At 40.3% G+C, this 13635-nt stretch overlaps 1 long non-coding RNA gene across 1 annotated transcript in view; it reads right to left on the bottom strand.

The window, feature by feature from the left end:
• Nucleotides 1-2686: 2686 nt before the first annotated feature.
• LOC140915904 (uncharacterized) overlaps nt 2687-13635 on the bottom strand; it is a 32955-nt gene continuing 22006 nt past the window's right edge. The window contains exons 2-3 of the long non-coding RNA XR_012160319.1: nt 4884-4939; nt 2687-3546 (exon numbers count right to left, since the gene is read on the bottom strand). This is a non-coding gene — a long non-coding RNA (uncharacterized LOC140915904). The remainder of the gene's footprint in view (nt 3547-4883; nt 4940-13635) is intronic.

The raw sequence follows: 13635 nt of genomic DNA, 5'->3' as shown, positions 1-13635 counted from the left end.
TCAAACCCCTGAATTTTACGATGCAATTGGTCATTTAATATTTTGACTGTTATGGTTTGTGCAATCTCCAAAGCACCTTTGGGGGGATGGGGAAGGACTTTAACATTAATCATTATTTTTCAGTCCAGAGTTTTGAAAGGAGCTTAACATGAACATGGCTAATCGATCCTTTCCTTGTTTACGCACCAGGGACATCAATGATGCCAACAGAGCGCTAAGAGCAGGGCTTGCTGGTGACCTTATATTCCATTGTTTATGCCCCTACATCCCAGAAGAACAGCAACTACTGCTTTTTATACTTGTTTGGCAGTAGCCTGACTGACTCCAGGTTTTAAAGACACAGTCCTCAGATAGGAGTAGCGTTATTATTGCCCCATCCACAATGCAAATGCTTTCAAAAGCTGCCCCAGTGACATATCTATTAATTATACATGCACTATACTGTACTTCACAGTAAAACAGCCAAGTCCCTGTGGCAAAAGGAACCTCTAGCACAATTAGCAAGCAGCTGGAGAAGCAGCCTTTCACAGTGAAATCTGCCCGTCAGGCATTCCTAGTTCTACAATGAAAGAGGATGTTCTCATAGGCACCAGCTATGGAGGCTCAAATGCCACATCCTGAAATACAGCTCAGAGCTGAGCCCCACTGGTCCTAGAGATCAAAATTGATTAGCTTTAGATTTTGAAGCTTCCACATAGGCTTCTGATTAGTGGATGCAGTGTGGTCCAGTGGGTGTCAGAAGACCTGACCATTATTCCTGACTCTACCATTGATTAACGGTATGATCATAGGCAAGCCAATTAACCTCATTGTGCCTCAGTTTCCCTATCCCTTATTTCCCCAGTGTTACATAGGGTGAAATCCTGGTCCCACTGAAGTCAATGGCAAAACTCCCATTTATGTCAGTGTGGCCAAGATTTCATACCTAATCTCCTTTATAGAGTGCTTTGAGATCTCTGGATGAAAATCAATATGTAGACACACGAGTACTGTACAATCATGAGCTATGATGGACAGAAGCTTCTTGCAACAATGGCAGCATATTTGCGGAGTGTAATCATGCAGAATGAATTCAGTGGGGTCAGTGGTTGGGGAGGAAAACTGAAAAATCACGAAGACAGACCAGAGATGTTGAGGGAAAGATAAAATGAACAGAGAAAAGAGAATGAGGAACAGAAGTAAGAGATTGAAAAAACAAGGGTGGGAAAAGAGAGGTCAGTGTATTAGGCAGAAATTTTAATATAAAGAAATATGATTTGGGGGGAAAAGGAAAGCTCTTAGTGTCTGCTCTAAAGCCCATTTAAATCAATGGAAGAAATCTATTAGGCTTTGTCTCAGGTCCTAAAAGACAACAAACCAAATGTTTCTACAGGCTTTATTAAAATCATTTGATTCCTCCATCCTCCCCAGTCCTCTAGCAGAAGAAAAGAAGAGCTAAACACTTGGAGAAATGCCTAGTGAACTTTACAAAAAAAGAAAAGGAGTACTAGGGGCACCTTAGAGACTAACCAATTGATTTGACCATAAGCTTTCGTGAGCTACGGCTCACTTCATCGTGCATCCGATGAAGTGAGCTGTAGCTCATGAAAGCTTATGCTCAAATAAATTGGTTAGTCTCTAAGGTGCCACTAGTACTCCTTTTCTTTTTACGGATACAGACTAACATGGCTGTTACTCTGAAACTAGCGAACTTTAGTTTATCTTCAGTTTCGGAAGCAAACTAGTATTCCTTCAGTTCCTGATTCTTACGCCATGAGGTCATGAAGATAGTAGAAAGTGATTTTGTAGCTGTTTTAGGATTTGTGCAGCACTAAATGTATAAGGTACGTTATAAAAGGTAAATAACCCCAAATATACAATGTGTATATGTATAATCAAGTTAGAGAATAATGAAGCCCCTGCAAATAATTCTAGCATATTTAAGCCTGCTTCCAGACAGCGTGCCTTGAAATTATCAACTCATATATACTAAATAGGACCAAAAAAGCACCTCCCATAATACAGTTTGTCTTAGATGAATAATAATGGCTTTAAAGTTTACAAAGCCAAAACACGTTTTAAATCAAAGAAATAGAAGGATGGTAAAAACTACTAATTAGATACATTAAACGAGCAGCCTCATTAAACGCCCAACTCAAGCCCTCTTATTGGTTCCAAAAAAAAGTGCAATTCCTAGAGGTGTTGAAACGTCATTTCTTGGACGCTACGTTCCAATGAGAGTTGTAGACATTAAAGCTAACACTGGAGAAATGGTTCAGCACCCAGTTCATATGTATGCCTGCATGTGCACAAATGTATATTTCTTAATATGACTTCCCCTTTTCCTGGTTCAGGTTTGGATTATTTGCCCAACCCTTTTAAAAACATCTCCAGTAACGTTGGCACTACCCAGTTGCTTTGTGACAGCTCATACAAAGACAACTCGCAAATGAGTGACACTCTGTGCCTAGCACACAATATCATGGGGATGGCACATGACATTATATTATGATGTAAATGCACTGTGATCCAAGTAGCACATAATATACCAAACATGTAATGTGTGTAAAAATGATCCCCGTAACAGAGGATATAAATACATTTCTTGTGATCTTAATGATATACAATTTAAATGTCACATTTGCTGGGAAATTAGAGTCTGAAGACAGTGACCTTTGCATGGTGCCCAAAATCATCCTCAGGCACATTACTTCTACATGCATTTATTATTGCATTGCATTAGATGCATCACTGGAACAATATAAGCCCATCCTTTATTTTTAAACATTTTATAAAATGATGCAGTCCAAGTATTATGCCGCAAGAACACAATATAATCTACAAACAATGCAATTTACCAATATGCATGACAATCTAATCAGAGAGAGAAAGAAATAGGTTGCACCCTAACAGCCATGAGCATTTGAGACACATTGCTCCTAAGCACGGTGTGATTCACTGTCCTCCGAAGCTGATGAAATCAAATATAATGAGCAGTTTAACAAGTTCTTTTACTCAGTTTATTCTGTCGGATTCATAGGGCCAAATGCTTTATTCCTGCGCATAGCACAAATGGCTAGTTCGTATGTTGAGGGTCTCTGCAGGGACGGAAGCGGGGACAAACCCTCAGCCCACAGAGTGGCAGCAGAGCCACTCTGTATTCATGACTGCAGTCTTCCAACTGTACAATCCCACATGATGAGTGTGGTCTCCCTCCACTGGGAAGAATGGCCAGTGGATACACACAGACAAGGAATCACTGCCCTGCCCTTCTTCTTCACTACTGCATCCATTGGAGAGCCCCACAATTCACAGAGAATCAGATCACCGGTGCCTGTACGCAGACTGGTCCAACACCAAGGGAGACTGAAACATCAGCCTGCAAGCGGGAGCTGATCTCAGCACTGTTCTATACTTTCAATGGAATAAATAGCCACCTGAAGGTAGGGGCCTCTGGCTCCTCCCCCACCATTCTACGGGACTGGGCTGAAGGCGCTACATGTCTCCAGAACAGATCCTCTCTTTTCCTCCCAACACCTATGCTCGGCTCCACGTGCCATTGGGCTGCTGGACAGGAGGGGAGAAGAGAAAAGTTATCCAACATAAAAATTTTTCTTCTTTTTTGACCAAATAAAACAGAGAGGATTTCATTGGTGAGGCTTAGCCTCTCGTTACGAGCCATTGTGATTATACAGCAATTTCAGAGATAGGCTGGTTTGCAGATAAGTGACCCATACAAATAAGTATTCCATACATTCTACCTGAGGCAGCAAAAAAAGAAGAAAAAAAACCATGGAGATGAAAATACTCCACATGCTGTATACCCACCATTGCTACTAACAATTGACTATCTGAACATCCATCCATCTCAGGTCTGAGGGTATGGACTATGCACAAAGTACTACCTTTGGAGTGAAGGGATTTGTGTGTGTGGTAAAATGAAACTAAAAGTAGGAACGTTTAACATATAGAACTCTGTTTTGACAAGTGGTGTATCTTCCCTTTGTACCTTTACACGTATTTTAGAAGTACTGTACCATGCATAGTATCTATTAATTTATAAACAATGTGTGGCCAACTCTGTTTGCATCATAGGAGTTGGGGGAAGGGAGTGTCTTCAATTTCTTTAATCAAATTTGTGTTCATGAAAATGCCATATGGACCGTGTTGGGGAATGAAGTTCTCGGTTTATCTAATAAGCACAAGGACAACAACAGTGTAAACTTCCCCGTGTTACCCTGTCAAGGAGCCTCATCCCCAAACTAGAGAGACCAAGCCTAGTAAGGGCAAGTCACGCAGCCTTCAAGCCTAATCAATCCTTGGTTTCATTATCGCATAGGCCACCAAGCCATCAGGCAGATGACAACTACTTTCTTGCACTGTCAACTTATGTTGAATTCAAATCAGTGACCTACAGGTGAAAAACTCCCCTCCTGCCATTCACTCCCTATGGGGCTGTGATTTAAAAGATCTAGGAGAGAAGTTATACTTTGATTTTAAAAATAGAACAACGATAAATTAACATGGCACACAGTATGTAGATTACAAACATGGAATAACACATAAAATTGTCACTCACAGTTTGCAGAGGACAAAAAACTGGGGGAGTGGTAAATAATAACGAGGACAAGTCACTGATTCACAGTGATCAGGATCACCTAGTAAACTGGGTACAAGCAAACAATAGGTGTTTTAATACAGCTAAATGTAAACGTATACATCTAGGAACAAAGAATGTAGGCCACACTTACACAATGGGGAATTCTATCCTTGGAAGTAGTGACTGAACAAGATTTGGGTTTGTGGTGGATAGTTAGCTGAACAGGAGTACCCAATGTAATGCTGTAGCCAAAAAAGTTAATGCAATCCGGGATGCATAAACAGGGAATCTCAAGTAGGAGTACCTCTTTATTTGGCACTAGTGCAACCACTGCTGGAATACTGTGTCCGGTTCTGGTGCCTGCAATATAACAATGATGTTAATAAATTGGAGAGAGTTCAGAGAAGAGCCATGGGAATGAATATAGGATTAGAAAACATGCTTTATCATGACTGAGCTCTTTGAGTCTATCTATTTAGCTTAAAGAGAAGGTTAAGGGGTGACTTGATTACAGTCTATATTTCCTACATAGGGAACAAATATTTAAAACGGTCTCTTCAATCTAATAGAGAAAGGTATAACATGATCCAGTGGCTGGAAGTTGAAGCTAGACAAATTCAGAATGGAAATAAGGTGTACATTTTTGACAATGAGGGTAATTAACCATTGGAACAATTTACCAACGGTCATGGTGGATTCACTGTCACTGACAATTTTTAAATCAAGATTGGATGTTTTTCTAAAAGATATGCTCTATGAACTATTTTGGGGAAGTTTACAGCCTGTTTTATACAGAAGATCAGACTAGATGATCACAACGGTCCCTTCTGGCCTTGAAATCTATAAATTAGTGAAAACAAATCAGTTTACTGTACAAAATTTACAATTTAGACCCTACACTCATCTTTTGGATTATGCCTAGGAATATTTATTTTTGCCATCTGTTTCTCAATGTCCAATATATATTTGCCACTTTGACATACAAATTGTACAGGCATATGCTTCAGATATTTAGGGGGAGTGAATATTTTAGGCCAAGTACAGTTCTTGAGCCACACAGAGCTCTTAACAACATCAGTAAGAGTTGAGTGCCTGGGTCAAGTGTGATACATGGTTGTAGGATTATTATATATGTATTTCTATGGCATGTATATGACTGATTCTATCTAGTCCAGGAAGTTTCAAATATCCCATTAATGGTTTAAATGTGCTCTTTGTTAATATGCCCCTAATGTATGATTTATGAATGCCAGTTTTGCATTGTCTCAGCATTTCTGAGTAATTAAAGGCTCTGTTAGCCATACTTCTGTGAGACATAAAAGTTCTGTATAATCAAGGAAAGGGAACGACTTATTAACTACAAAGTTGTGAAGAGGTCTGGTTCTTCCTTTAGTACAAGGAAGATTTACTTCTATGAATCCCATCATCATTGTCTTTCCTGCACAATTTGCCCATGCAATGTAAGGACAATAGGGGCCAGATCCACACCTGGTGTAAACTGGTGTAGTTCCATTGAAGTCAGTGGAGATATGTCACCTTACACCAGCTGAAAATCTGGACCCTCAAAGTAATCTATGGAATTCTGCTTGTGCTGGGCAAGCTCACTACCCAGTAAGGGAATGCCTACAGCACACAGTGCACTGGATTTCATGGGGCACGCTTGAAGCCCTAACAATCCTGTGTGCCCCCATCCATCTTCTGCTTGCAGAGTAGGTAACAGGTGTTCAAGGTCAAAATGGAGATGCTCCCAATGTTAGAATTCACAGTTTGGAATCTAGCATTTATTTCAGCCTTGACCAGGAGGTCTGTCCCGATACCACTATTTCGAATGGACCTCTGAAGTCAGGGGTACTCAGAGATCCTCTATACATTTTTTTTTTAAATGCATGCACAGTCTCACTGGGTTTCCAACCCCACATCATAATCCAGGAACCTTTGCGGCTAAAGAACTGGTAGTTTGTCTCAGCTATCCCTAGCTAATAGGTGTTTGTTTTAAAATTACTTTAAAAGGTTTTTTTGTTGTTGTTTCAATGTCATACTTGGACGGTTTCCTTTGATAATGATTCTTTACCAAGAATTATCATGTATATGTGGAATTATGTTATCTTAATTTTGCCTCTTGCTGTATTTGAATCCTGTATACCCCTGTCACACACAAATGATTTAAATCAAAAAGAGAGAATTGTAACATCTACAGATTTCTGGATTATGCACACACACACCCACCCACCCAAAACCACTTCAAAATATCTTCCCAGATTAATTTAATACCACAACCAGAGCCACCCCTATTTCCACTCCCATTAAAAAGGAGACAGGAAAAACTCAGTGACTTAACTAGCAGAGAGGCTGCTTAAAAAGAAGACATTCATTACTTCCCTTTAACATACTGAGTCTAGAAAACTTCACTAGGTGGGTTCTCATGCAATTCTGGAAGGAGGAGAGCTAGGTTTTCCATTTACAGCATGCCAGGGGATATCTGGAATGCAGCGTATGCAGTCTTACGGGGGTAAAATAAATAGAGCGAATACAATTAAAAAAGGTTAACTTGTACCTACACTTCAGAGAGCGTGGCCTTTGTTTTATTTTTTTAATTAGAACTTTCTGAAACCACAACACTTTTTTAAAATAGACATGGAGCCCTTTCTTTGTTGATATTGCTCAACCACTTATGTTTTCACTGTGCTGCTAGAACAGCCAGAAGACAATTAGAGGCTATTTTTAGAGTGGCTCACTCTGTAAAGCTGAAATTTGTAGGTTAGGTTTACCAGTTGCTAGCTGTTTCTAATTCTTGATCTTCCTTTAATATGGTCTTTCCAAATGGTCAGCCTCCATGATAATCAAGATACAACATGGATATTGTATCTCTCAATCTTTTAAAAATAATCTGATTTATCAAAAGCATCATTTAAAAGGCATGAAGTCAAAATCATATACCGACTGAGATAAAAGAATGGAAAAACCCAAGAAAACATCACTGCTTTGGTTTGCTTTACCACACATCAGATCTACTCTAAATGGAGCGTAAAGCATTTAATACTGCCTTAAGACATACAGATCTCTGGGAAACATATTCATGTTGCTATACATTCAACTTGTTTCACCTTTTAAGGGTTTGTCTGGTTCAAGTCTCTTTCTGAGTTCAGCAATAAAAAAAAAAATCTCATCTTGCCATTTATTAGAAATAAAAGTGACAGTGAGAAAGCAGAAATAGAGACGACTTTCCTAAATACAGAGCAGAGCCTTATTCACGTGGCTGAACAGAAAGTCACTGAAACTAGAAGATGTAGGAGGGATGTGGCAGCTTGTACGGCTCTGCACATAAATGACGAGACTGCCCAGAAGGGACATAATCGTGACCCAACCCCACTGAGGCTCACCTTTTGACATATTTGGCTCATTTTACAGTACCACTGCAGGTGTAGGGAACACACTGCAGTTAACAAAAAAAAAAAAAAAATGCTGCTAGAATATTTTTCTTGTAGAATCTATCTTTGGGGATTCATATGTGCGCAGACATGCAGGTATTCCTGGTATGCTCTATAAAAAAAAAGAGTCAGGAATGTATTCCATTATTTGGGCAATAGACCATATCGGCCAAGTGTGGAAGTCCCAGGGATGGATTTGGTTCCTTGGCTGAAATTCTAGACAATCTTCTGTCTTAAAGAATTTGTACCAAAACTATTCAGTATACTTATGCAGCATTAGCACTTAGTGCCAGAGTGAATTTTTATCTTGGAGCTTTTACTATGAAACCATTGGTCTTTATGGAAGCACAAACAACCACTAAACTAGAGAAGGAGACAGATTTTTGCTATGAGCAGACTTCAATATCAGATTATGTGACATAGTCTAGCCTTAAATCCATGCTGTTTTATCATCTCAAAGCCTGCAAAACGTATTTGACACAGAGCAGTGCAAACATTATTCCACCAAGAATTAAAGCTTACCTGGAATCCTTTTCTAGGAAAAAAAAAAAAACACTTCTTTTCCCAGTGCTCTCTGTGACTAATTTTAAAGTTAATACCTTCATCCAAATTACAGCATACAAAGGGAAATTCATTTCTCCTGCAAAGAGCCTGTGTGGGTGCTATGTCAGGTAAAATGCACTGTGCAGTTGAAATCCACCACCCTGAACCCAGGGTAAGGACCTGGGATTAAAGGGCAGCTCCCCACCCTAGCCCAAGGCTGTTACTGTGATTGAATGAGCTGAAGTAGTGGCCATAGCACCTTCACGCTGCTTGTACCAGAATGTTAGAGTCACTGGACCTGCATAATCATAGATCCTGTCCATCCTCCCCTGCTCTGCCCCTTGGTGTAATAATTGAGGCCTAGCAGGCCCACTTTAACTGCTAGTCTAACGAGTGAAAAGTGCGTAAAGCTTCATGAACACAACAGCCCATCACATCTCTCCACAGCGGCCTATGTAGGATTCTTACTATTTATTATTTGTATTACCATAGCACTTAAGAGCCCCAGTCATGGGCCAGAACCCCATTATCCTCAGTGCTGTAAAAAACAAAGAACAAAAAGCCAGCCCCTGCCCCAAACAGCTTACAGTCTAGTTCAGAGTCCTCTTCCAAGGTGGCATATGCAAGCCGTACCACACTGCTGCTATGCCTGCAACTCCCCCCAACCAGCCCAAATGCAGGCATACAGTGGTTGCAAGGACCTTGCACTGAACTCCCACACCGTGGGCAAATTTCACCCTTATTAATAGTACACTCTATGCTTTCAATTTAAAAGCTCTTTACAATTATGTGTTAGCTTCATTTTACGGAAGGGGAATCTGACACAGAGGAAGTAGAAGCTGAAATTAGAATCCAGAAATTCCTGCCTCCCACGCCTGTGTTCTCACCTGTAGACCATGCTTGTCTCCCAATTTACAAACATCCTTTCTTGAAATAATTAAAACAAAAACAGACCATATATGGAATTATGTAAATAAGAAAGTTTTTAAAAGTTGCATATTCACAAACAGGTGGCACTGGTGATTTCTATATTCCTACCAATACACTTACGTTTCTTGACACAGGGGCATCACATAACAGTCATTGTATTGACTGGGTGCATGACTGTGTCTTGGCTCACACCCAAGAGGTGTAGCTCCTCCCTATTGGAAAGGCTCGGGAAGTAACTGAAAGTCAGTTTTCAGAGTAGCAGCCGTGTTAGTCTGTATTCGCAAAAAGAAAAGGAGTACTAGTGGCACCTTAGAGACTAACCAATTTATTTGAGCATAAGTTTTCGTGAGGTACAGCTCACTTCATCCGATGAAGTGAGCTGTAGGAATGCATCCGATGAAGTGAGCTGTAGCTCACGAAAGCTTATGCTCAAATAAATTTGTTAGTCTCTAAGGTGCCACAAGTACTCCTTTTCTTTTTTTGAAAGTCAGTTGTATCTGTTTTTCTTATCTCTGCGAGAAAGTGGGAATGTAACAATAGGAGGTGAGTTGCCTGTGTTCTGCTTATTGCTGGAAGAGCGGATGGCTCTTTTGTTTAATGAGCTGCCCCCTTCTGTCTTATTTCCAGGGACTGTGCCTAGTTGTGCTATAGACCAATAGACAGACAGCAAGGTCACGTAACAATAGCATCCTCTTTTGCACAATATCAAAGTACTGTTACAAAGCCTCATCTCTTCAGGTCCCCCTCACCCATCACTACACCCCTCAATTAAAACTAAAACAAAAGCTCCTGAAATTTTCAATCCTAAAAACAGCTAACCAAATATTAAAAACAGCAATTAAGCTAAGAAAGTGTATTATTAATTACTGGTGCTCTGTAGATTCTCACCCTACAAATGGTATTGGCTAAAATGTGTTTGAAAATTCAGTGCTGTTTATTAAATACATTACAGAGTAGTCCCAGACAGTAATATTATGACTAGTAGCAAAAATTATCTAGGTATAAACGTCCAGAGCCCCCATTCTTTGACATCCAAAAGCCCCAGTGAAATCAATGGGAATTTTTGGTCAAGTTCATAAACTGATCTTTCTCTCTTTCCCCCACCCCCGACACACACAAAATCCTTGGGGAAAGACCAGTAACAGAGAACACTGAATAAAATGATCTTCACAAGGTAGTAATGTCCAGATTCCTCTAACATTAAGGGCAGTATAAATCAGATTTACCATCAAGCATCACAAACCAACATTCATTCTCTATTATGCAAATACAGTTTCACAGTATGACACATCTGTAAGGCTACATTTGGTTCCCCACCCCCCACCCTCTGGCACAGTTGGCATCTGCTGCTTTAATGCATTTGATATACTGCATTTGATTAGATTACAGGAATTACTATAAATATCATTTTTAATGTCATTAACTGTTACTGGCGCATCCTCCAATATTTTGTTTTCTCCAAATGTTTTGCAGGAGAGCTAATGAAATTTGACTGTCCTATAGCTTGGCTGTAATTTCATTGTTTAGGTCCAGAAGTTCTTGGAATTGGTCACTGTTATCATAGGATAACTGTGAGAAACTAGTGGATTCTGTACGCTATACAACACAAGCAAATTTTGTGTCCTCTGCACCTCTGTATTGTCCATCTGTGGTCAACATTTTGAGTTCAGACTTTGTCTTCCTTGAAATAAACTGATTCTTCAAGCATTCCTGCTGGTAATTTCATTTGTTAGACTACTCACTGCAGGCAATGAGGAAGGGGGGACCCTTGTATCTGCATGGAATACTACTGATGTTTGGGATCAATGGGATACTGTTTTGTACAGGGGACCACTCAACGTCGCTTTTGTAGGCTCAGGGCCTTATTGTGCTCAAGAAAATCTAGGATTGATCGTAGATGGCACAGTAACGGAATCAGGAAAGAATACAATGCTATTCTCCAATGTATATAGGAGGAATTATACATAAAACTACAAAGGTGGCATTCTGTTTTACCTTGGAATCCTGGAGGATAAGACTTATGAGGAGAGAAAACAGAAACCCAGTTTATTTAGTGTGGAAAGGACAAGTTTCAGGTGGCAAAAATCACAGGCAAAAATGCCTTCAAGGTAACAATAGAAGTGAATTTACGGAATTATTTACGGCACGACAATGATCCATAGGCTTAGGGCAAGAAAAGAGAAGTTTTGGTTAGGCTGCAGGAAAGAGTTCTTAATAGGAAGAAGAATTGCCAAGGGAAGCAGTTGAAGCACCAACTAAAATCACCGCAGCTATGCAAGCACAGGTGAAAGAAAACATTCATTGGAATGACATAGTGAGTAGCCCTGAGTAACAGAGGGGGTCATTTTGCATGAACCAACAAGGCCTTTTCTTATGCTACCATCACCGGTTCTGGGTGTGTGATTGTCTGAGACTTACCAAAATAACATTATTTTGTTAGGTTTCAGAGTAGCAGCCATGTTAGTCTGTAGTCGCAAAAAGAAAAGGTGTACTTGTGGCACCTTAGAGACTAACAAATTTATTTGAGCGTAAGCTTTTGTAAGCTACAGCTCATGCTCAAATAAATTTGTTAGTCTCTAAGGTGCCACAAGTACTCCTTTTCTTTTTATTATTTTGTTAGTTTAGTAAAATGTAGTTATTGTCAGGTATTTATTGTACTTTGTGATTTAATGCAGGTGGTGCCCAAAAATACATACATACATAAAATTCCCATTGATTTAAGTGGAAATTTAATGTAGATTTCAGAAGACAGTTATTTGGGCCACAGTCTCTTGAGAACTTGTTTTAAATGAACGCTATTGGTCCTAGTGTTTTACTGCATTTTTATTTCATGAATTGTTCCATCGGTTCTTTCTGAAAAACTCTGTCTCTTACTTTGCCTCACTTTGACTGTGAGGACCAACTGCTGAGTAGGTTTTCTTCCATTATCCTGTGTAGTAAAAAGCAATGCAAAGAAACAACTAGCTTCTCTGCAATTTCTTTACCCTCTTTGATTGTCCTTTTTACACCCTACAGGAGCCCCTGACTCTCTAACAAGTATCCTTACTCTGAAATAAAGGATTAATTTGATATTTGTTGTTGTTCAGATCTCCTCTTAGTCCCCTTTATTAGAATTCTGTATTATTATTTCTTACATTACAGTAGTGCATAGGGGAACCTGTTAGGATTAAGGCCCCATGGTATAAGGTGCTGTATAAACGCAAACATAGCCATGGGTTCTCTCTCTGAAGAGCTTGCAAATACTGCAAGACTCTGATAAAGGCACCGTATGCTAAATCAGGCTCCATGCTGGTTCAATGGAGTTCAATTTCCTAACTATTCCCTTCAGGTTGTTTCTTACTTCCTGATTTTTTGGTTAAGAATTTCTCTGCTTGACATTTAGTTATGATGGTGGGTGACAGTCCAACATGCGAAAGCTCCCCAGAAAATGCCTGATTTCAAAGACCAGATTCTCCCAGCCTAACTTGGGGCTTGATTATCAGAGCCCTTAATCAGCCCACACGGTACATATTCCCCCTCTCAGACTGTGACTCCAGCGGCAGTGGGTAGAGCAGGCATGACTTGCCTGATACTACCTGCTGTGAGCTACTGGCCAGGAAGGGGATGGAGAAGGCCTTGATTCTGACACCCTACTTGCCCAGCCAGCTCTGGCTGGCACACCCTGGGGAGAAAGCCATTGCACAAAATGGGGAGCAGTAACTTACCACCCAGTATAAAGGTGAACAGAGGGGGACTGTGATTCTCTAAGTCACAATTCAATGCCTGGTCGCTACAGCTATCGTCTAATCCTGTAAACAGGGGTGTAGGAACAATTTTTTATAGTGGGGGTGCTGTGAGCCATGGAACCAAACTGTAAATCCTGTATATAATGGAAACCGCTTCAAGCCGGGGGGTGCGGCAGCACCGCCAGCACCCAGGCCTGTAAAGTAAAGATACTTCTCCATGGGCTAGTTTGTACCTTACTCTGAGGCTGCAAGTAGTCCCACTGACTTCAGTACAACTTCTCACAGAGTAAGGTATGACAACATAATGGTGGCAAGATCTGATCCTGTGTTACGGTCACTGTTTCCTAGTAGCTCAACCACACTTCCTGAACCAGCTCTTGGGTGTTACCGTGTGTCACTCAGGACTAAGGGCTCTCTGCTGATCTTGATT

The sequence above is a fragment of the Lepidochelys kempii genome, chromosome 1 (assembly GCF_965140285.1).
Source record: "Lepidochelys kempii isolate rLepKem1 chromosome 1, rLepKem1.hap1, whole genome shotgun sequence".
Lineage (NCBI taxonomy): Eukaryota > Metazoa > Chordata > Testudines > Cheloniidae > Lepidochelys > Lepidochelys kempii.
Note: the sequence above shows the minus strand (reverse complement) of the source record. Positions and strands in the feature narration are given on the sequence as shown.